Below are 24738 nucleotides of genomic sequence, written 5' to 3' on the forward strand. Positions count from 1 at the left end.
GTAACTACAAAACGTTTATTAATATATATCTTTCCATGCTTTTTCCTGTGTATACATTTTTAATTTTTAAAAACAAAAAACTAGGATATTAGGCATATTATTTTGGTTAAACAGATGATAGTTATCCATACATTGGAGCATCCTGGTCATCTTTGCACTTTATTAAATATGCTTCAACATTATTGTTAATGGTAGCCTAATATTCCATTTTAAATGCATAACCACCATTTATTTAACCAATGTCTCCTAGCTTTGGATATTCAATATTGATTTGTAAGACCACAAGCATCTATTTTCCCAAATTCACTCTTTTATACATCTTTAAAGAATGGCACTTTGTAGTGTGAAAAACCAGTGCAAGGAAACACTAGACAATTTGTTTTAATCTTTAAACAAGATACTAGTGTTGGCAAGGCGGGAAAGAAGAAAAGCTCTTCCTACGACCCTTGTTTAACTTTAGACAGATGTGCACGGTTCAAGGCCAGCAAAGTGATAAATAGGTTTTGGCAGCTCACTCTCCCTACCTTGAGTAGTATTACAGTGTGTCATTGGAGTGGATCATTTGGAGCCGGAAGCCAAGGACACTGTGTGGTGTTCTCCCAGGATAAATTCACAGATACCTCATAGAAGGCTTTGGCAGGATGCTCAGTATGCACAGAGAAGCATAGAAAGTGGCTTTATTTTAAGACTCAGATTCAGCTGAAGGATCCGCTAGGGAATCCAGAGAAGGGAATGCCTGGGCTTGGGTTAAAAGAGCTGGTTTATTCTTGCTTCCACAGAGCACAAAAGCTTTACTGATTTGCCCCGCAGTCGTCTGCTAACCTCACACCTTGAGATAAGTAACACAAACACATCCTCATTAACACTGAGTCAGTGACTCGGAAGGGAAGGATATCCAGGAGACTGAATTTCTAATTCGCATTGAGTTGCTATACTTTCATATCTCATTGCAATTCAGCGTAGCTCTCAGCCCACCACAGACAAGGCAAAGAAGTTGCTTCACCAAAAGCAGCAATATATCAGGCTTCCTGTGAAATTTCCCAAATGCTACACTTTAAAATTGTAGTAGTCAGTTATGGGCATATGATTTCACCTTCTAAGAGACTTTTTTGAGATAGAGTTCTGCAGTGGGGGGGAGGGGGACCAAAATGCTACCTTTGTTTATCCATTTTATTATAATTCATTTTTCTTCAAAATGGGCAAAGCTTGCTAGTTAGTTTTTTTTTCCCCTGGTAATAAAAATAATGCAACATAATACTACAAAAATACATATAATATAGAAAGGAATACTCTAGGAAGTAAAAATTACCTATAATCCTATCATCTACAGATAGATGCTATTAAATGGACAGATAGCTGGCATATAGTGTTAGAAACTGTTTTCCCTCTGACACTTAAATATATAAGAAAACATACTAGACATACTTGCTTTGTATCCTTCCTTTCCACTTAAACATTATGAATACATATATCTCCTGTCAATCAAGATTTTTTAATGGCTGCACAACTATTTTTAATACTGAAAAAATTCTGACATATTTTTACTTTGACAAATTAGTAAGATCCCTTTTTTCTTCTTTTTTTGGTCACATGTTTAATGTTGACATCTGACTTGTTTCTAAAGAGAGAAACTTCTTCGTAGACAGTAATTAAAATAAATAACCCAACCATTTATAGCTACAAACTTCTACATAAGGAAAGACTATGTGCAATAAAAACAAAAATAAAACCATTAAAATGTCTGAAAACTGTTTACTTTTTTTGAGTTGCTTTTTATCAGTTGCTTACTTTTGAAATGAATTAAATTAGAATTTTTGACATTTTATGTGTTGCTCAACATGTGTTACTTAAAATGAAATATAAACAAGAAGATCAGATGATTTGTACAAAGCAAAAGCATTAAAAGAAGAATTAAACCAAGAGAGATGCTTACAGGCCTTATTAATTTGAAATTAAATTAATTATGAAAAGTGAAAGTCAATTAATTCTCAAAAAGAATCTTGATTAGTACCCAAAATGATGAAAGAGGAAAAGCATATAGATAAAATTTCAAATTGCTTAAGAACTTTTAAAGTAATACATCATATATAGAATACATGAAAAAGAAGTCATTGACTTAGGAGCTATAAAGTGATTGATTTAAAAGGGTAAATTCAAATAATAAACCATCAGTATCAAGAGGAATAACTGCTGTGTATATGACAGCACCAAATCTATTTGTATTGATTGACTAATGATTTCCTACTCTCCTGCTGACAGTACAGATTGAAGGTGACCTAGAAAGACAACTTCTGATCTACAGGTTTATATAATAATTACACTTTGGAATAGTGGTTTTTTAAATGTTTATTATAGAGCTCTTTAAGAGTCTGATGAAGCTCTATTTGAAATATATATATTTCTATCCTCTCATTATTCTACTTGAAATATATATCCATATTATTGCAGACACAGAAAATTCTCCCTTTACTCTCTCTTCTTGCTTAGTAATGAAAGCTCCAGAAAAAAAGACTACATTTCTTAGTTGCTCTTCAAATGAGGTGTGGCCATGCATCTAAATTCAAGGGGATGTAAGCATAAATGATATGTTCAACTTCCAGGAAGTATTCTTAAGGGGAGGGATCATGGCTTTCTTCTACTCCTTCTCTACTTTCATCTTTACGCTGGCTGAAGTGTCTAAGCTGTCAGTTTGGACTTTGAGGGGAAAACAAGAGGCTTAGTAAAGCAGAACAACAAGAGGAAAGGAGACTGGGCTGCTGATGATTGTGGCTCTGCCATACTTGTCCTAGATGGCTTATCTCTGGAGTTTGCACACTTTGAGAGGAAGTGAACTTAGGTTTTGATAGGTGTTTGCACTTTTTTTTTTATTGTTATTTCCCCAATACAATTTTTTTTTCTACTGTCCAATGTCTAGTCACTTATGATGGAGCATGATAATGTGAGAAAACAGAATGTTGATAGGTGTTTGAACTTGGTGTTCTGACACTCTACAGCTGAACCAAATATTAACTGATAGAGGTATAAACACATTCAAATTTGCATATAATTTTGGGGGGTCCTGCATCCCATGTTAAGAATATCATTTTAGAAATAGTTTACAATAATAACTACTTAATGTTTGTACTTTGTAATTAACCTTTTTTTCCACATCCATCACCTCTCTTGATCTTCAGTATGTGAAGTAAATATTGTTTTTCATCCCATCATTTTATAGATTAAAAAACAAACATACAAACAAAAACAAAAAACCCCATAAAATTGATTTAAAAGCAAATACAAACACAGAACTGAGGCCTAGGGTATATCTTGTGCCACAGTTAATAACACAGTGAAAACTGCAGCCAAAGGGAAGGATTCCCAATCCCATGTCCTGATGACTGCTCCAGTAACTGTAGTACATGCACAGGCGTTCCTCACTTTTGTGAAAAATCATTCCAAAAAATCTAAGAAATTTAGAGATATATAATTTAAGACTAACAGTTATGTTCTAACAGGGGGATTCCATCCCCATATAACAAAACACAATTTTAGATATTATAAAGTGCTTCATGTATGAAAACACAAATGACTCTGAATAGCCAGAGTAACCTTGAAAAACAAAAAAGGAACTGGAAGAGTCTGGCTCCCTGACCTCAGACTATACTGCGAACTACAGTCATCAAAACAGTTTTACATAGAAACAGAAATACAGATTAGTGGAACAAGATAGAAAGCCTAGAGATAAACCCATGCACCTATGGTCAACTAATTTAAACAAAGAAGGCAATAATATACAATGGAGAAAACACAGACTCTTCAGTAATTGGTGCTGGGAAAACCAGAAAGCTACATGTAAAAGAATGAAATTAGAATATTCTTTAACACTAAAGACAAAAATAAATTCAAAATGAATTAAAGACTTAAATGTAAGGCCAGATACTGCAAAACTCTTAGAAGAAAACAGAGGCACAGCACTCTTTGACATAAATAAATGCAATATCCTTTTAGAGGCTACCTCCCAGAGCAATGAAAATAAAAGCAAAACAAACAAATGGGACCTAACGAAACTTAAAAGCTTTTGCACAGCAAAGGAAACTATAAAACAAACAAAAAACCAAAAAGACAATACACAGAATGGGAGAAAATCTTTGCAAAGTGACTAACAAGGGACTAATCTCTAAAATATACAAACATCTCATGCAGCTCTGTATCATAAAAACAACCCAATTAAAAAATGGGCAGATCTAAATAGACATTTTTCCAAAGAGGAAAGACAGATGGCCAAAAAGTACACAAAAAGATGCTTAACATCACTGAATATTAGAGAAATGCAAACAAAACTACAGTGAGGTATCTATCACCTTATACCAGTCAGAATGGCCCATTATCAAAAAGTCTACAATAAATGCTGGAATGAGTGTGGAGAAAAGGGAACCCTCCTACACTGTTGGTGGGAATGTAAACTGGTACAACCACTATGGAGAACAGCATGGAGATCCCTTAAAAAACTAAATATAGAACTACCGTATGACCCAGCAATCCCTAGCTGGGCATATATCCAGAGAAAACCATAATTTGAAAAGATACACGCACTCTAATGTTCATAGCAGCACTGTTTTACAATTGCCAAGACATAAAAGCAACCTAAACGTCTATCAACAGAGGAATGGCTAAAGAAGATGTGGTAGGTATATATGCAATGGAATAACACTCAACCATAAAAAAGAAAAGATAATGCCATTTGCAGCAACATGGATAGACCTAGAGATTATCATACCAAGTGAAATGTCATACAGAGAAAGACAAATATATGATATCACTTATATGTGGAATCAAAAGAACGGATTTACAAGACAGAAACAGACTCACAGCTTTTGAAATCAAACTTATGGTTACCAAAGGGAAAGGTGAAGACAAGGGATAAATTAATAGTTTGGGATTAACGTACAATACTACATATAAAATATAAAGCAGAACCTACTGTACAGCACAGGGAACTCTACTCAATATTCTGTAATAACTTATACAGGAAAAGAATTTGAAAAAGAATGGATATATTGATAACTGACTCCCTTTGCTATACACTTGAAACCAGCATAACATTATAAGTCAACTATACTCTATTAAAAATGTATTAAAAAGTTCATTATATTAAAATTGTTTCCAGTTTTTTTAAGCACTTGATAGTAATACAACTTGCATATGATTATTTAAAATATAAAAAGCAAAAAAAAAAAAAATCTTTGTTCCATGTGCAATGCTTCACTAACAACACTGCCTCTCCCCCACCTTTCCTCTGGTGACAGATTTTTTTTCCAATGGTGTATAACCAAAGACCTCAATTCAAGTGCTCCTGTAACAAGTTTTATGAATAGAACTGCTGAGACAAAACTTCTTCTCTCATGGATGACTGTTGGGATATGAGCCTTGGGACTCAGAAACTCAATGAAAATGTGCAATAAAAGGTCATCATACACACACAAGAAGAGGGTGAGAAAAGAGAGAGAGAGAGTTGGAGAAAGAGTCCTGCTAGTTTTAGTCCCTGAGATGTCCAGGCTGCCCTGGCTTCTGTGTCTTTGATTGGACTGAGTCTGCTCCTAATAAAACCATCTTCTTTGCGAAGGTGGTTTGACTTGGATTTGTGTTCCTTGCCACCTACAGAATCCTGGCAAATATAAAGATTAAACATAACTATGTAAATTAAATTCCTAAGTGTTCATCCCCGCACTCATGCAACATTCATCAGGAACACACTAAGCATGGGTCCCTGGGCCAGGCTCTAGATACTGTGGTAAGCCAGTCGGACATGGTGTCTGACCTTTTGGAAATGAAGGTTTCAAGAGTTAGAGAACTTTACTAACTAGAATCTGAATCCAACTGCAAAATTGTCTTCAAGTATTTTAGTTCATAATTAGTTGTTTAGTTTATAATTAATTTAGTTCATAATTGCTATAAATGCAGAGCTATAGCAATTCCATTTGGGGGAAAACATCCTAGAGAAATTAACAGTGAAAGTACACACAGGATCTATGTACAAGAATGTTAATACAGCAGTGTTTGTGATGGCGAACGTGAGTATCTGTCAATAAGGAAAGGCTGTGACCCCACGACAAAATTCTGGGACATGAGCGGATAAAGGCAACGTTTGTAACTTCTGGCTGTGACCATTGAAGGGAAGGGTCATAACTTCCCCTTCCTCCTTCTAACTGGCTGGAATGTGAAGGGGTGATGAGCCATCCTGGACCACAAGGACGAATGTAACAGCCCAGGAATGGCAGAGCAATAAATCAGAGCCTGGGTCTCTAACACGGGATCAGCTATCTAAAGCTGATTGCTCTGGCCTGTTAACTGAAGGAGAACTTTCTATGATAGTTTAAGCCACTCTTAGACAAATCAAACCTATATTTCTATTAATATACAGATGATGGAATATTTTGCAACTATTTTTTAAAAATTCATTTTATTGAAGTATACTTGATTTATAAAGTATTAAAGTCTGCTGTACAGCAAAGGGATTCCATTGTACATATATACACATTCTCTTTTGCATTCTTTTCCATTATGGTTTTAAAAAAAATTTTTTAATGATTTTTACTTTTTACAGTGTTCTGTCAATTTCTACTATACAGCAAAGTGACCCAGTCACACATATATATGTACATTCTTTTTCTCACATTATCCTCCATCATTTTCCAACACAAGTGACTAGATACAGTTCCCTGTGCTATACACCAGGATCACTGCTTATCCATTCCAAATGCCATAATTTGCAACTATTAACCCCAGACCCCTAGTCCATCCCACTCCCTCCCCCTTGGCAACCACAAGTCTGTTCTCCAAGTCCATGTATTTCTTTTCTGCGGAAAAGTTCATTTGTGCCATATATTAGATTCCAGATATAAGTGATATCATATGGTATCTGTCCTTCTCTTTCTGACTTCACTTGGTATGAGATTCTCTAGTTCTGTCCACGTTGCTGCCCAATTGAAAAATGGGCAAAAAACCTGAATAGACATTTCTCCAAAGAAGATATACAGATGGCTAACAGGCACATGAAAAAAATGCTCAACATCACTAATTGATAGAGAAATGCAAATAAAACCTCCCATGAGGTACCACCTCACACTGGTCAGAATGGCCATCACTAACAAGTCAACAAATAACAAATGCTGGAGAGGATATAGAGAAAAGGATACTCTCCTACACTGTCAGTGGGAACATAAATTGGTACAACCACTGTGGAGAACAGTATGGAGGAACCTCAGAAAACTAAATACAGAACTATGATATGACCCAGCAATCCCACTCTTGGGCATATATCCAGATAAAACTTTCCTTGAAAAAGACACATGCACCTGGGAGTTCCCATCATGGTTCAGTGGTTAACGAATCTAAGAACCATGAGGTTGCGGGTTTGATCCCTGACCTTGCTCAGTGGGTTAAGGATCCGGCGTGGCCATGAGCTATGTGTAGGTGGCAGACGAGGCTTGGATCCTGCATTGCTGTGGCTCTGGCATAGGCCGGTGGCTATAGCTCCGATTAGACCCCTAGTCTGGGAACTTCCATATGCCGTGGGAGCAGCCCCAGAAAAGGCAAAAAGACAAAAAAAATAGTTGCAAAAAGGCAAAAAGACAATGGCCAAGACATGGAAACAACCTAAATGTCCATCAACAGATAAATGGATCAAGAAGATGTGTTATATATACACAATGGAATACTACTCAGCCATATAAAAGAACAAAATGGCCAAGACATGGAAACAACCTAAATGTCCATCAACAGATAAATGGATCAAGAAGATGTGTTATATATACACAATGGAATACTACTCAGCCATATAAAAGAACAAAATAATTCCATCATGGTTTATCACGGGATATTTAATACAGTTCTCTGTGCTATACAGTAGAACCCTATAGTTTATCCATCCTATATATAATAGTTTGCATCTTATTTTGCTGCTATTTTGAGGATGAATTACATCTCTGTCTATTTACTAGAGGATGTCCTTGATGGTTATGGTGATCAAATGATAAATATGTAGCACAAATTTGGTAAATAAAATAAAACAAAAAACACCATGTAAGGATAACCTGACCCCCTTGCTGTACAGTGGGGAAAAAAAAAAAAAAGCCATGTTAAAAAAAAAAAAAAACACCAAAGCCTGTATAGGTATATATGTATGTATATATTCAAATGGCCACAGGAAAAAAGTGTGGAAAGATACCCTGATTACTGCAGGAGCAATGGAAATTTGGGAAAGGGGATGGTGGAGGCCAATATTCTAATTATTTCACATTACTTTTGTAATTAAAAAAATACCAGTTGTATAAAACTCAAAGGCCAGTTATGTAACCTAAATAGTCAGAGTAAACACTGGCTGAGACTTAACAGTATTCCAAAGAGCAGAATAAAAAAAAAAAAAAGAATTGGAAAGACATCTGTGATCTTATCCTAATCTTTTTCTAAAACGTTTTTATTATGGGAAATTTCATCTTTAAAAAACCTATACAGAAATAGAAAGAATAGTATTACAATAAAATCCCTGAAACAACATCAACAATTATAACTCATGGCCAATCTTTTTCATCTCCATCCATTCCCTCTCAAATTATTTTGAAGTCAATCCCAGATATCATATAATTTTATCCACACATATTTAAGTACTTATCTTTAGAAGATAAGAACTTTTAAAAACATAGCCATAATAGTGTCATTTTACTTTTAAAAAATAACACGGAGTTCGCGTTGTGGCACAGCAGAAATGAATCCGACTAGTAACCATGGGGTTGAGGGTTCGATCCCTGGCCTCGCTGAGTGGGTTAAGGATCCAGTGTTGCCATGAGCTGTGGTATATGTAGGTCGCAGCCATGGCTTGGATCTGGTGTTGCTGTGGCTGTGGCGTAGGCTGGTGGCTATAGCTCTGATTCGAGCCCTAGCCTAGCAACTTCCATATGCCTTCGGTGAAGCCCTAAAAAGCAAAAAAAAATTTTTAATAAAAATAAAAAATAACAATAATTTCTTGTAATCTGATAAAGTAAAAAAAAAAAAAAACAATGAGGCTTCGAGACTTGTTGCTGGCAAAAACCAGAATAAGAACCCAGGTTTTTGGAGCTTTAATCTAGCAGGTCCTCATTCATTCAAACCGCTCTCATTATGAGTTAATGTTAATGAAGCCCTTACTTATGAAGGCTAGATTCTGTGAAATATATTGTCTGGTCATACATTACCTTGTTTGATTCCCTCAAGAACCACATGAAGGACATAATGTTTTTGAAGAACTAAATGATATGCTACGGATCAAATGCTAGAGAATTACAAGAGATAGTACATAAGGTGTTTAACCCAGGACCTGGCATAGAGAAACCACTTAGCACACAGTGATTTTTTCTGTACTAGGGGGATTCAAGGATAGCTAACCAATAGGCTTGGCTCAAGTAGTCAGGTTCTCTTTCTTGGGGATCTGAAATTGAGTGAGCTGTGAGGAAGTAAAGTGTAAGATCATATAGACTATAGCCAGGGAGTTCTATGTGGCACCTCAAAGTTCTCTGTTAACTAAGCATATAGAGAAGTAGAAACCAAGGGGTGGGGGGAGCAGAAGACGCTGGTCGGCTAGGAAGAGGGCAGGCAGATGTGCACAGAGAAGCAAGACAAGAGACAGAATTGAGAGCGAGCCTGCCTGAAAGAGATTGAGATTCAAGAGATGTTTTAGCCGCTCATAAACTTGGCTCTACTACCTGCAACTGGATTCCATAACACTTCTCGTTTTTTCTTATAATCAGTCCCTTTTTCACTTTGTCTAGTTCAGATGGGTTTCCACTTCTTGCTACCTCCTATTAGTAGTGTTTCTACTCTACAAATACTTGCTACTACTGTTTTGTAGCCTAGTACATCTATCACTATGTCGCCAACATAGGACATGCTTGATGAATGTCTACTTAGGACTTAGATGTCTCACCCCTTCTGCTAAACATTCAGACACAAGAGCAACTACAATTCACCTCTGAGGCACCAACTCCTGCCTTCCTTAATGGTTTTACCATGCGCTGTACCTTGGGGTCCCTTTCAGGCAAACTAGTGAAGCATAGCAGATCGGGCTGAATTTTCTGCGGCTCATCCGTGCACCACTGGAGAGATGGATACTTTTTTGCTTCAAAAACCATGAGCAAGGAGTTCCAGTTGTGGCTCAGCGGAAACAAACCCAACTAGTATCCATGAGGATGTGGGTGTGATCCCTGGCCTCGCTCAGTGGGTTAAGGACCTGGCATTGCCATGAGCTGTGGTGTAGATCCCAGACATGGTTTGGACCCTGCATTGCTGTGGCTGTTGTGTAGGCCGGCAGCTACAGCTCTGATGCGACCCCTAGCCTGGGAACTTCCACATGCCTCAGGTGTGGCCTTAAAAAAAAAAAAAAAGAAAGAAAAAAAATTACACTGATTCATATTTTAATTAATGGGGTTATATTTTCCCTCTATTTATTTGGTCTTAGAGTCTCAGAGACTTTTTCTAGCAAAAAACACAATAACATCAGACATTTCTTTCTGGTTGTTACACATTCTTACTGTATTGTACAGTCATTTCTTAGACATTTGTAAATGGAATTATCTCTATTGACTCTTTACTGTACTGCCACGTACTCTCACTGTCAAGTAATCACAATCTGAATGTAAATGTAGGAGGGCATCTAATCACCACCTACTTTCGGTGCTTTTCGTGTTTGTATTTTTACATATTAGAGTTCCTTGAAGTAGGACACACTTGTGTTTCCACTACTCAGATATGACAGCCACATTTGGGTTATTCTTCCCTCTGGAAATGTACAAAGCTTTGAAATGTATTCACTTTCCACTGCCTGGATAAAGCTAATTTTATGGATCTGATAGGGTTGATGGGGTCCCTATAATTTACCTGAGCCATGCTGAGCTATTTACCCCAGTAGTAAATACCATCTGAATGAGGCCAGCATACCAAGCATTCCAAACCCTGCTCACCCCAAGAACAACTGCATTTGGACTGTCCCTCTGAAAATGAGGTCAAGATGCTGAGAGGAAAGGTAGAAAACATTAGTTTTCCTGCCAAAAGATCTGGAGCCATAAGACGGCGAAATGGCATAGACGCACAGGGATTGTTTACCCCAAAAATAAGTGAAAGCAGTTTTATAGCAAAAGGTATAATTTCTTAATGGCATTTAATGAAATCCGAGCCTGGAAAAGGGTTGCTCCTCAGTCTTCATTTTCATGCATTACTAGAAAAAGCTTCTATCACAGTTATAATTCTTCACTTGGACATCTGGGCTAGCCATTCCATCTCCTTTTTAATCTTTCCAAAGAAACCTTTTATACACAAAAACATTGTTATTTTCTCTTGGCTAAAAAAAAAAAAAAAAAAAAAAAAATTCATTCTTATAAAGTAGGTGTTCTCTACAGCATCAAGGTTGATGAAAAACATACCCTTGCACAGGAAGTTTGAAAGACAGAATGGCAGGCAAGAGCTGACCCATCTGCTATGGAAACATGTTACTGTCCTTCGAGGGCCAAAACCACTGACAGGAACACACCATTATTTATGAAAAGCCTCTGCTCCCCGGCTCTGGTCAGACTCCTTCCTAAGCTGCTGCTGTGGGCTGAGCGAGCCCGCTGATATCTCTCTGGCTGGCGTTGAGTCCTCATAACTGTCAGAAGCAGAGGTGTTAGTGAAATATTTGGAGTAAAATGAGGCGGGCGGACCAATCGGTGGCAAAAGAAGCCATTTAAGAAGCTGTGAGGAAAAAAGGACCTGCCAACTCTGAGCATTTAAATCTAATTCTCGGAGCTCCCATTGTGGCTCAGGGGTTAACACATATGACTAGCATCCATAAGGACAAATGTTCGATCCCTGGCCTTGCTCAGTGGGTTAAGGATCTGGCATTGCTGTGAGCTGGGGTGTAGGACGCAGACATGGCTCAGATCCCACGCTGCTGTGGCTGTTCATGTACGTGGGCACCTGCAGCTCTGATTCGACCCCCTAGCCTGGGACCTTCCATATGCCATGGGTGTAGCCCTAAAAAGACAGAAGTAAAGAACTAAATGCACTGGAAGATATTTCATATATTGTTCAAAGACCTTTGCCAAGAAAAGGTCTTATGAAAGCAGTTCAGCAATCCTGAATCTTGTTCTAGTGTCCAAGAGCATCATCAAGGAGCTTACAGTATATTTTCTTCCCATTAGGAAGAACTTTCCTAGCATTGGGGTATACATAGGCAGGTAATCAGAGTAAGTGTGATCATGTTGCAATTTAAAATCTCACAGTGTGACAATAAAAATAACACAAAAATAGAAGTTTTCCCCATATAGTTAATTCAATGGTAGATGAATGTTTTCAAAATTTTATTAGTATGATTTCTTTAAGTGATGACTGCTTAACAGGTTATCTTTCAGTTTTAAGATCTAATTTCACTCTTCCCTTTCTCAAATCTATAAGTTTGCCAAACAACTCCTGGCAAACTCCAGTAATATTTATATCCTCATTTGACAAATGCTCAGTCACCTCTATGGTATTAAAAGCTTATTCTGTCTTTCCTGAACTCATGAACATTTATTTCCAAAAGTGGTCTAGTCCAATCAGCCCCTATCAAGAATGAGGCATAGAATCATTAATGTGCATGAGATCATATAATTAGCTATTGTTATTAGTTTACTGGATTTTATATCTAAAGTATATACCAGTTTTCTTTGCTGTAAATCTCCCTTTTCAGGTCAAAAGTCTACGTGAGAGCTTATGTACATCAAGTTCAGTCAGGTGGACTAGGATCACTGTTAAGCTCCAGCGTGTTTGAGAGCATCAAAAGATCAAGATTGTCACCCTGGAACCACCATATAAGACTGCTGATTTGTCTGAACCCTTTGCATGGTTAATAAGAACAAGCTATTGGTTAAATTATAGGAACCATTTTTTGAGCATCATCATTTGCCTTGAGCTATGAAAGACTGAAGGCCTTATTAGTTTCATTTTACAAACAAGGAATTGAGACTTAGGCTGAGTTCTTGCCTGGGATCACAAAGCAGTTTACAACCAGCTCATTTTACCTCCAGTCTTATATTCTATTACACTCAATTGCCTTCAATCTCAATTTACCCTTTTTTTTATAACAAATAATTCAAATTATCAAAGTATTGTTAGGTCAGAAATCTACTTTAGCTCTAGAAATGGAAAAACAGTAGTCATAATTACGTAATTAATGAATAATGTGTGGCAAAGCCTGATTTTAAAGGTGCCATTTTGACAAAAAGACAATCCATAATTTTAAAAGTTATTCAAGTTTTTTTTTATTTGGGTGAGAAAATATTCCTAAGGTTCCAATTTGCATTCTATGGATTGTGTGCTTCTCTAAAAAATAGGGTCCAAATGAGAAGTCCTGCTTTCTTTCTTTTTTTTTTTTTTTTTTAAAGGGGCTACTCCTTTGCTGAGCAGCTAATGCAGGGAAAGTTAGGATTCCAGGTCAAAGTTCACATGATGGCTTTCACTATCTAAGGCTACTTTTCCAACTCGGGCCCTTCCCCAGCTCCAAAGATGGCTTTTCCTAATGTTTACTTTCCACAGCATATCAAGAAACATTTCCCTGGGCAATGCTCTATGTGCTGGTAACATTCTAGAGGTTCACTTCATTACGATGATGCTGCTAACACAGCACATGCTATTCCTAGCCCTAGATTACATATAAGAATTCTAGGGTACAGAGAGGTTAAATAACCTGCCCTAAATCACACAGCTAGTAAACAGTGGAGTCAGAATAGGAACCCCATGGTGTTATCCACAATACTGCATTGCCTGATATAATAAAACAGCCTGTCAAATGGCTGCAATTAATTCTTTTACTCATGCTCATCCAGTTAAGATGGAATACAGAATGAGATGTAAGCCAAGTAAGAACAGATTGCATTATCTTGGGTCTGAAAGGAGTTTTTCATGGGCTATCTGTGCCATCACTGGCTATAATACCTATCTAGGCAGACACAGCACTGAGAGTTTATTGACCTCTTGTGATCACCCTTGCCTTCTAAGGGCTACTGTTCTTCCACCAGGAGGGGTCTGAACAGTGCTGGAAAGACAGCGGGAGACGAGAGATGGTCCAGTGCACGTGCTAATCCAGGCACCCGAAGTATTTTTTAACAAGAATCCAAACTGGAATGAGTATTCAAAGCACCCTATAATTACCATTAGATGTACCCTGGCACTGCAATTAGTAGGCTCTTACTAAATGCTTCCTCGTCTCCCCTCATAATGTGCTTTTTAACTGGGACTTACTATCTACTTTTAAATCTTCGACCAAAAACTTGAGAAAGCCATTCCCTATTGCAAATGATCATTGAGCTAAGACCTTAGGGCATGTTTGATGGCCATATGGCATCTACACATACATATCTGTACTATGTAGAAAACATATAGAAGAAGTTATATATGCATAAGCACACATTTTAATATATACATGAAGAAATTCCTTTCTTCACTATGGGAATAGTTAGGTATTCCTGTTGTATAACCCATATGGACAGATGGCTGGGGTTAGATATTTGTTTAAAGGCAATGCCAGCAAAGCTTCGCCTTTGTAAAAAGATACTGTCATATATAAAACCAAGTGTTCTACTAATAGTGAATACTCCCACCCTCTCTCCTCTCCTTGACAACTGCTTCTCAGCCTATGTAGGCTCTGAGTTTTCATTTCAGGTTTATATTTTTAAGAAGCATTGCCATTGTAATTGCCAGGTTCTTTCTGTGTTTAAGGATAAAACAAACATTTTGCAAACCATGCATTAACAATACCCTCCCCACTCTCCACTCAAGATTCCAAAACCCTCTGCTTCCAAAAGCCTTACAGAAGATACCTGGGCCAAACTTTAACTCTGTTGTATTACAGGATTTTAAATTAAATTTAAAACTATTAAATTATGGTTTATCTTAGAAACTTTTAAGACTTTATTCTCAAAGGTTCAAATCAAAGTATCATATATAGAGATGAGATTTTTTTCAAATGCCTGTTTATTTTAAGTTCCCACTTAGTTTAGTCTGTCAAATGGCCCAACATGACAGCAGAGAATAAGGAGGTAGGACAATTTGAGAGGCCCTTCTCCCTTAAGCCCATAAAGAAATGGACAGAAAATGCTGGAAGCCTTCCTTTAACCTCCAAGAACTACTTTTTATGCAATTAGGAGATATGTCAACAACTGGTTTCAAAGCCTCAAAATAAACATACTGCTGGGGGTGCACTGGCTATTTCACATAAATAGCCTTATAGGGAATAGCAGGGTTAATTTCGTATGGCTAACTACTTGAGAAAGGCATTGAAAGCAAAGAAAACTGCCATATTTCATCCAGTCCAAAACACCATCAATTGTAAGATATATCCCAAAGATGTTAAAATGCATCTTAGAGTGGATGAAATAAAGTATGTTGTCATTCCAGCTTCAGGGGTTATCCACTACATTTTTTCAATTAGAACTGCAAACTACAATCTACCTCCTAAAGCCCCATGAAAGCAACATATGGTTAAATCTATACGTGACCACACTTGAAGCAGAATTTCGGGCAATTATCTTAGTGTGGGGGTTAACAGAGTCTAGGTGATTTCTGTATAATCTATCCTTTATACACTGGGAGGGACATTTGCTGTCATAAACAACTTTTTAGTAAGACCTCAAGAAGAAAATCACAATGATTAATAATCACTGAATAATTATTATATTTCCTACCAAGATGATTTTTAATTTGTTCATTTATTTTTTATAGATTTTTTACGTTGATTTTTTTAAAGTTAAGACAGAGTTCATATATCATAAAATTTACCATTTAAAATACTAAATTCAGTGGCTTTTAGTGTATACACAGGTCATGCAAACATCACCATTATCTAATTGCAGAACATTTTCACGACCCCAAAGAAGCCTAGACCCATTAGCAGTCATTCCCCATCCTCTTCCTGCCTCTATCTTCCTCACCTTGCCAACCCCAGGCAACCACTAATTTATTTTCAATCACTATAGATTTGCCTATTCCAAATATTTCCCATAAATGGAATCACATAATATGTGGCCTTTCGCATCTGCCTTTTTTCATTTAGTATAAAGTTCTCAAATTATAATATGTGTCAGTGCTTCCTCTTATCTATCTATCTATCCATCCATCCATCCATCTTTTTAGGGCCATACCCATGGCATGCAGAGTTTCCCAGGCTAAGGGTCAAATAAGAGCCATAGGTGCTGGCCTACACCACAGCCACAGCAATGCCAAATCTGAGCCACATCTAGGACCTACACTTCAGCTTATAGCAATGCCACATACTTAACCCACTGAGTGGGGCCGGGGATTGAACCCACATCCTCATGGATACTGTTTGGGTTTGTTACCAATAAACCACGATGGGAACTCCAGTGCTTCCTCTATTTTTATGACTGAATAATATTTCACTTTATAGATATACCACATTGTGTGAAACCATTAGTCAGCCAATGAGCATTTGGGTTGTTTCTACTTTGGGTCCTTTATGAGCAATAGTGCTATGAACATTAATGTACAAGTTTCTGGGTAAACAAATGCCCTCAATTCTCTTGGGTATAGGAGCAGAATTTCTGGGTCCTATGGTACCTTTATGTTTAACTTGCTGAGGAACTGCTAAGCATTTTCCAGCGTGACTGCACTGTTTTACACTCCCACCAGTATTGTATGAGGGCTCGAATTTCTCCACATTCTCACCAACATTTATCATACTTTAAAAAAAAAATTACTGTCATTCTCATGGGTGTGATGTGTTATCTCACTGTGGGTTTTTTGTTTTGTTTTGTCTTTTGTCTTTTGTCTTTTTAGGGCCACTCCTGCGGCATGTGGAGGTTCCCAGGCCAGGGGTCTAATTGGAGCTGTAGCCACAAGCCTAGGCCAGAGCCACAGCGACGCCAGATCCAAGCTGTGTCTGTGACCTACACCACAGCTCACGGCAATGCCAGATCCTTAACCCACTGAGCGAGGCCAGGAATCAAACCCACAATCTCATGGTTCCTAGTCGGACTTGTTTCTGCTGCGCCATGACGGGAACTCCTCACTGTGGTTTTGATTTGCATTTCGCTAATGGCTAATGAAACTGAATATCTTTTCCTATGCTTATTGGTCATCTTCTTTGCATAAACATCTATTAAATCCTTTGCCCATTGCTCAGCTGGGTTGTTACAACTGCTAAGTTGTGAGATTTCTTGATTCATTCTGAGTACTAGACTGTTATCAAATACAGACTTGCATATATTGTCTCCAAGTGAACTGTCTTTTCACTTTCTTGATAGTATCCTTTGAAGCAAAAAAGTTTTAAATTTTGGTCAAGTCCAATGATGCTGATTTATGCAATTAGGAGACATGTCAATAACCAGTTTCTGGCTTAAATTACTTCTCTGTTTAATCCTGTAGTTACAAAAGGAAGAACATTTATGAAGAAGAAGAAGTGCAGAACGTAGAGTCAGAAGACAGCAGATGAATTTTGTCATGAGACATTTCTAACAAAAGAATTGTTTTTCTATACAAGTTAGGGCGAAATTGCTTAACAAGGCATCAAAATAAATCTGAGTAATTTCTTTGACAATGGATAAAAGTTAGGACCATCTTTAGATGGTCTATCTGCTTGCAGAATTTCCATATTTTAAAATATTTTAGAATCTATATCTGGACAAAATGCTAATATTATTAATTCATAGAACATCTTTGTTTGGCTTCATTTCTAAAGATGTGGAGTTACACAAACATATTTCCCCTGTGACATTTCAAAACATGCTCAACCATTAAAAGAAAATTAATTTAAAAGACATCTGTGCCAATATGTGTGTTTGCTTTTTCTACAGAGAGCTACAACAGCCAGAACTTCGCTTTGGTAATAATTAAATATGCTATGGTGACTTCCAAGCACTATATAGTTTTCAAATGGAAAACAAGCTGGAGAAGCTTTGAAGGTCTGTCTGAAACTGCAATGTCTGGGTAGAAAGCGGGATTTCACTGAGCCCAAGGGACATTGCAAAACCCTCTATCCAGCCATCTGTTGCTTTGTATCTGCGATTTTACTGGAAGGCAGTCAAAATGAGGATAACAAGTGAAAACTATTTTGGCACCAAAATAAAAAATAAGAAACCCAAAACAAACATCTCCCAACAAACAGATTTTCTGTTGGATTCAAATCATACGTGACAATGATTTTTAGAAATTGTGTGAGCTAAACTCACGGGCAATGCCAGGAGAAATACAATGAAGAATGAAAGGAAACCAGAAGAGGTCCCCTCTTCAGCAAGAAACTTCCCTGTTTAGCTGTGTTTCCTCATAAGATAGAAGCTCCTTGAGGGCAGAGACCCAGTCTTCTTTCACTCTGTTGTCCTAGAACTTCAGGTCTGGCTAAATATGATGGAAGAGGATCATATGATCTGGACAGGAAAGCCTGAATGAAAATACCTACAGTTGGAGTTCCCGTTGTGGCGCAGCAGAAATGAATCCAACTAGGAACCATGAGGTTGTCGGTTCCATCCCTGGCCTCGCTCAGTGGGTTAAGGATCTGGTGTTGCCATGAGCTGTGGTATAGGTCACAGACATGGCTCGGATCTGGTGTTGCTGTGGCTGTGGCTGGCAGCTACAGCTCTGATTGGACCCCTAGCCTGGGAACCTCCATATGCCGCAGGTGTGGCTCTTAAAAAAAAAAAAAAGAAAAGAAAAAAAAGATTTAGAAAGTTTACATCCATAGACTCCAAAAATGTCTGATGGTTATTGAATGGAAAGAGGAGAGAGTTGGAAGGTACAAAATTAAAAGAGATGTTCATAAGGGAAGAAATAACGCTATGAGTTTTTCTAAAATGGAAACAGAGGACTCTTGGCACCTAGGAAACAGAGAAAAATAAGTAAAAGAAGAAATCTGGCAAACCCTGTGCTAGGGAGGTGTGTAAATCCCTAGAGTGATGATTAACAGGAGATTGAGAATGCAAAAACAAAACAAAAAGGATTAGAGTATATATTATCTCTGATGGTCTTTCAGTAACTCAGACTCTGGAAAACACCTTACATTAGCATAATCCTCCAGGAATATTGACATAAATCTGACTGTTATATAAAAGTTAATTATGGGTTATTCCATAAAAATGTTAGTTTAGCTCAGCCTCCAGTTCAAATTTAGAACACCCAAAGTCCCTCTTGAGTCCTGTGGCTACAACTTTCATAAAAACTGCTTAGGTGACCTGTGACATAACACAGGCAGACTGAGGATTTCTGGAAGAAAAGACACATTCTGAAGTATATGGCTATAGAGTCTCGTACTTGCTAATCCATGTTAGCAATATCAGCAGGTTGTGCTTTTTTTCCCCAATTATAATAACTTCAAGCGTTTCTCTTAAAGGTAGTTCTTCCAGTTTGTATTCTGCTAAGATATCAAAACATCTCAAAAGATGCAGTGATTTGATAATTAGAGAAATACAAGTCTTCCAGGATCAAAATCAACATCACTGCAGGTTTTTAGGTAAGTGTGGCAGAAAAAGGAGACGTCAAAATTACAATAGAACGTTATACATGCAAAATAATCCCAATGAATCAGAGCTAAATTAGAAATTGCCACATGATGTATTGTGCAAACTGCCACCCAGATTTGTGCTTCACTTCATTCAATAAATATGCCAGGCCTTGTGCTACAAGCATGTAGACAGAGACAGAATGGCACATTCTCAACCTATGAGGAATTTGCATTGTAATTTGTCTGAAAAAACACATAATAATATGCTACATAATATTAATATTGATATATGAAATGAAAAAAGAAAGCAGAGTCCAATGCTATAATTTGTATTTTAAAAGGGAGGAATGGAGAAGAAAATTATATGAATTTGTAAATATACAAATATATATTATTTACACATATTATATTATTATATATATATATATATTTTTTTTTTTTTTTGCTTTTTAGGGCCACACCCACAGCATATATGGAAGATCCCAGGCTAGGGGTCCAATCAGAGCTGTAGCTGCCAGCCTACACCACAGCCATAGCAATGCGGGACCCAAGCCTTGTCTGTGACCTACACCACAGCCTACAGCAACACTGGATCCTTAACCCACTGAGCGAGGCCAGGGATCGAACCCTCAACCTCATGAATCCGAGCTGGGTTTGTTGACAGCTGAGCCATGAAGGGAACTCCCTATTATATATTTTTAATATATTATTTGCATATACATATACATATGTATATAAAACATTTCTGCAAGAAAACTTAAACTGTTGTATTCACTTTAGTTGTCTGAAAGATAAACAGGTAGCTGACAGGAGGACCAGGATATTGCTTCTACCATTTCTACCTCAATCATTAATGTTAAAGTATAAAATGAGTAAACTATTACAAGTCTTCCCCAGTTTACCAAATCGCTAATGTCACTCACAGGACTGCTTCAACAATCTCTTTCTTCCAGATGGGAATCACAAAATTTCACAAGCTAAGAGGTGAAATAGAGAAGAGTGAGTTATCATTACATTCCTCCTGCTTTGTGTCTACTGAACACATAATTATTAGCCATTTCCTTCATTAAATGTCCCCTAGTGGATGTTAATGTATTGAAGGGTTTTACTCCTTAATTTAAAAAAAAAAGTATTTATGGATAAGAGATATGTGAATGTTTCTAAAACACTGGATATAACACTGAATTGAATGTCATCCCAGTTTAGTGAAAATGTAAAGTATAAAGGAAAAACTAGTTTAGAAGCACAAAGACACCAATAAATGATGGTACTTGTAAATTAAAAGGAAGCCAAAGTGGTTATCAGGGAGCTGGTACAGAAAGTGATAATAACAGGACACTTCTATCTACCATGTTGTAAACCAGACTTCTCGGCCTCATTTCTGTTAAGTGGCTACTTCTGTGATGGTTAAGAGCCCTGGAATCAAGTTACCAATACGTACTAACTGAGTAATACTAACTGAGCTTGGGCAGTTGTTTAGCCTCAGTTTCCTCATTTTGTGCAATGCCGGCTAATAACAGCAACCACTTAATACGGCTCCTTTGAAGAATAAATGCATCATTGGGAATAGGGCCTGGCACAGATGTATACAATAAATATTATCCATTATTATCATTTACATTCTAAAAACATCAGCATTCTCAGCGATGGCTCTGAGGTTATTAAGAATCAGAAATACCACCACAGCTGTGAAAGACTAAATAAATTATATAAATAAATTTGCATGCACATATATGTGCAAAAAGAGATAAATGGCTTCTCTCTCTCTCTTTTTTTTTTTTTACTTTTTAGGGCCATACCCACAGCATATGGAGGTTCCCAGGCTAGGGATCTAATTGTAGCTGTAGCCGCCAGCCTATGCCACAGCCACAGCAATGCCAGATCCGATCCACGTCTGCAACCTTCACCATAGCTCACGGCAATGCCGGATCCTTAACCCACTGAGCAAGGCCGGGGATTGAACCCACAACCTCACGGTTCCCAGTTGGATTCATTTCCACTGCACCACGACAGGAACTCTGAGAAATGGTTTCCTAATCTGACTATTTAATAAGTCGTAGTAACAATTTTCTATCCGGGCTAGCTAGCAAAATTTAATTGCTTCATTAAATTAGCTGTTGAAAGATCATGAAGACTATATTACAAATTTCTATTATTAAAAAGATGCTTTAATAGGTATTCTGACAAAATATCCCATGAGAATAAGACTCAGATGACAGAAGAATGCTTGGAGATGAACGAACACACAAGATTCCCTATGGACTCACATATGACCTCAGCCAAATTCAGCAAGTATCAAGAGACTGTAGAAATGGAACCTCTGGTTTTATGTCAGCCTTATTCTGGGTCCTGAAAATTCCCTTATCTGTTTTAGTATCTTCTAGTATCTATCTTCTCTAGCATAACATATACCAATGTTGAAAGTAATTTGGGAAACAAAAACAAGAACAAAAACCAGTTTGTAAGTTGCCATTAAAATCTCATGACTATGCAAATGCTCAGATTTTAGCATAAATACTCATCACTACCCCCAAACTCTTGCAGAATGAATCACACAAACCCACAGCTGGGAGATTAAGTACAGAAAAGACAGATCTCCACTTCTGGCACAACTTCAAATACCTCATCAAGAGACAGTGAAATGTCAAACACAAATTTTACACTGAAGCACCACAGCTCTCAGGGACAGGGAAGAAATTACCACTGCGTTCTCAATGGTGAAAGACTTAACACACTTCACCCCTCACGCATTATAAAAAGGATTTGTATGCAGAAACTCAGGATGACTGACTTTATGGGGCTGCCCTGGTCACTCCCATGTTGTGAGAAACCCAGCCTGAAAGGCCGTACATCCAAATGCTAATGTTCCATTGAGACCTGGTGTGATCTCTGGGCTCGTTTCTCTGTGGTTGCCCCATTTTGTTGCACTAATCCAAAGAGCAACTCACAGAGCTTCCAAAATGATACCTCCCTTTTAATAACAGCTGATATTCTGAATTCTGGACAGTGAAGGTTCCAGTGGATTCTAGTCCACAGTACATGTGTAAAGTTTTAACCATCTCTGCTGACATAGAGGAAGTTACTCATGGAAGAATTATCTTTGATGCATTGCATAAAGTCTGACTGTGCTGAGATAGTTGTTTGAAATGAGAAAAAAAAATGTGTTAAGCATTGCCTTTTTTCATTTTTTAAAAAATTTTTTGAAGTATAGTTGATTTATAATGTTAATTTCTATTGCACAACAAAGTGACTCAGTTATACACATACACATATCTATTCTTTTTCAGATTCTTTTTACATGTAGGTTATCAAGCATTGCTCAGGGAGAAAGATGAGACCTTGGCCTGGCCAACCAGAACTCTGAATTCCTAGGCCACAGGCTTGACTCAGCAATGGGTACATCATCTAATGACAGCTATTTAGAGTAAATAAGAGGATTCTTATTTAAGAAACCAAGATAGAAATACCTCTTGTTTTTCCCTGTATATTAATCTGAAGGATGTATCTTAGTCAGGTTAGACTAGATTATATTATAGTAAAATGCCAAAAGCTCAGTTACATAATGTAACAAAAGCTCTCCCTCATACCACATGTCTGTCAAAGATCTGAAATCACTCAGGGACATGAGCAGGTGGATACCACATCTTGACACATGTGTCAACAATCACCATGGCGGGGAGAAGGAGACATATTGAATAATGCGCTGGCTCATAAAAGCCTCTGGCCAGAAGTGACACGTGCCATCTAGATTCACGTTTTATTGGCCAGAATAAATCACATCACCATACCTAACTTCAAGGGGCAGACGAACACAATCCTACCATGTACCCAGAAGGAGGAAAGCTGGAAACACTTGATGAACAACTAACAAAATTATACAGGCTCTAAGCCTGGAATCACCAGACTTGTGGAGAAGAACACTGGCAGAGGTGAAGGAGTCCTGATAACATAGTTCGAGTTTCTGGATCCACCTGTGCCTGAAGCTGGATGGCCCTGGACTGTTAGTTTATGTGAAACAACAAACTCTGTTTTTTGCTTGATTCAGTTGGGTTTTCTTCCTTGGCTGACACCTGAGACAAACCTGAGCTACATACTTCTCAACAAATAACAGAACCAGAACCACATTCCTGGATTTTGAAGAAGATGGTAGGAGAAGGATAAATGTTAACATATCCTTGAAACACCAACAGGTTTTTAGCGACCACAGAGCCTGCAGCTGCTACCACTTTGTCATGGAGTTCTTGGATTCTGTGTGACACACAAGTTGAAAACACTATTGGAGAAAGAAGGCCAAAGGTGTATTAATTCTAACTGCACCTAGATGAAATTTCTGCATCTTATCTTAACAGACTCTAAAAAAATAGACCAAGGAGAGGAAGGTTGTTCAATTTCTATACTCAGTCAGTATACCTCAAAACCCACCTGGAACCGTGTGGAACCTTGAGAGAATCCCAGGCACATTGGCTCCTCTTGAGTCCATGTGTCCCAGTGCAAGAAGAGCTGAACAGAAGAACACACTTCAACTTACCACTACCGGGAACATGCTTCAACTCACCACTTCTGGGATCTGTGTCACCACCCCAGAGCACCTTTGAGGAAGAGTCTTAACTCCTGCAAGCCCTCCTTAAGACCATCAATCATGTAGACAAAGGATGCAGCCTTGTCCCAGAGACATGCCTTTGGGGAGGCCAGCCTGGGCTCAAATCCTGCCTCTGCTGCCTCCCGACTGGGTGGCCTTGGGAGTTTCTTAACCTCTGAGCCTCAGATTCCTCATCTGTGCTGGGGATTGGGTGGGGTAGGGGTGTGAAGAGCATCTACCTCAGAGGTCAAAGGTGAGTTAAAAAGGTGAAGCATTCTACACAAGGCTGTGCACTAAATAGCCTTCCCCTGCTAGTACCTTCCTACCCCACCACCCATTCTCTTTCTTCTTGATTTGCAGGTGGGGAAGGGGAGGCTGCCTGGGTGCAAGTAGGCTAGGAGTTTTGTGTACATTAGCGAAAGAGCTCTTGACAAGCTTTGCAAAGTCTGGTAACGTTCAAGAGCCAGTCCGACAACCTTGGTTTGCATTTCTGTTAATGTCTCTTTTTAAACATTTCTCTACCAATTAGTACAGATAATTTTATAGATATACAAAATTCCCTTCACTGTGACTCTATATATATACAGTCAGAGTGACTACACACACGCACATACACACACACACACATAGTCACAGTGAAGGGCTTCTTCAAACACAGTAATCAGTAAGACCTATTTTTCCATCCAAC

At 37.9% G+C, this 24738-nt stretch overlaps 1 protein-coding gene and 2 long non-coding RNA genes across 8 annotated transcripts in view; all 3 read right to left on the bottom strand.

Annotated features, from left to right (window-relative positions):
• On the bottom strand, positions 1–23971 carry LOC146400435 (uncharacterized). Its single transcript, XR_014812456.1, has 2 exons — positions 23894–23971; positions 1–3443 (listed from the first exon to the last, which is right to left on the bottom strand). It is a non-coding gene; the product is annotated as an uncharacterized LOC146400435 (long non-coding RNA).
• The window catches only part of SCFD2 (sec1 family domain containing 2), a 430084-nt gene that overhangs the window by 213542 nt on the left and 191804 nt on the right, over positions 1–24738 (bottom strand). The window lies entirely within an intron of this gene.
• Positions 6542–11374, bottom strand: LOC146400436 (uncharacterized). Its single transcript, XR_014812452.1, has 2 exons — positions 7719–11374; positions 6542–7635 (listed from the first exon to the last, which is right to left on the bottom strand). It is a non-coding gene; the product is annotated as an uncharacterized LOC146400436 (long non-coding RNA).

The sequence above is a fragment of the Sus scrofa genome, chromosome 8, assembly GCF_054392235.1.
Source record: "Sus scrofa isolate SSC_HxYL_T2T_F1_AM1 chromosome 8, Sscrofa_HxYL_maternal_Yorkshire_Landrace_v2.0, whole genome shotgun sequence".
Taxonomy (NCBI): domain Eukaryota; kingdom Metazoa; phylum Chordata; class Mammalia; order Artiodactyla; family Suidae; genus Sus; species Sus scrofa.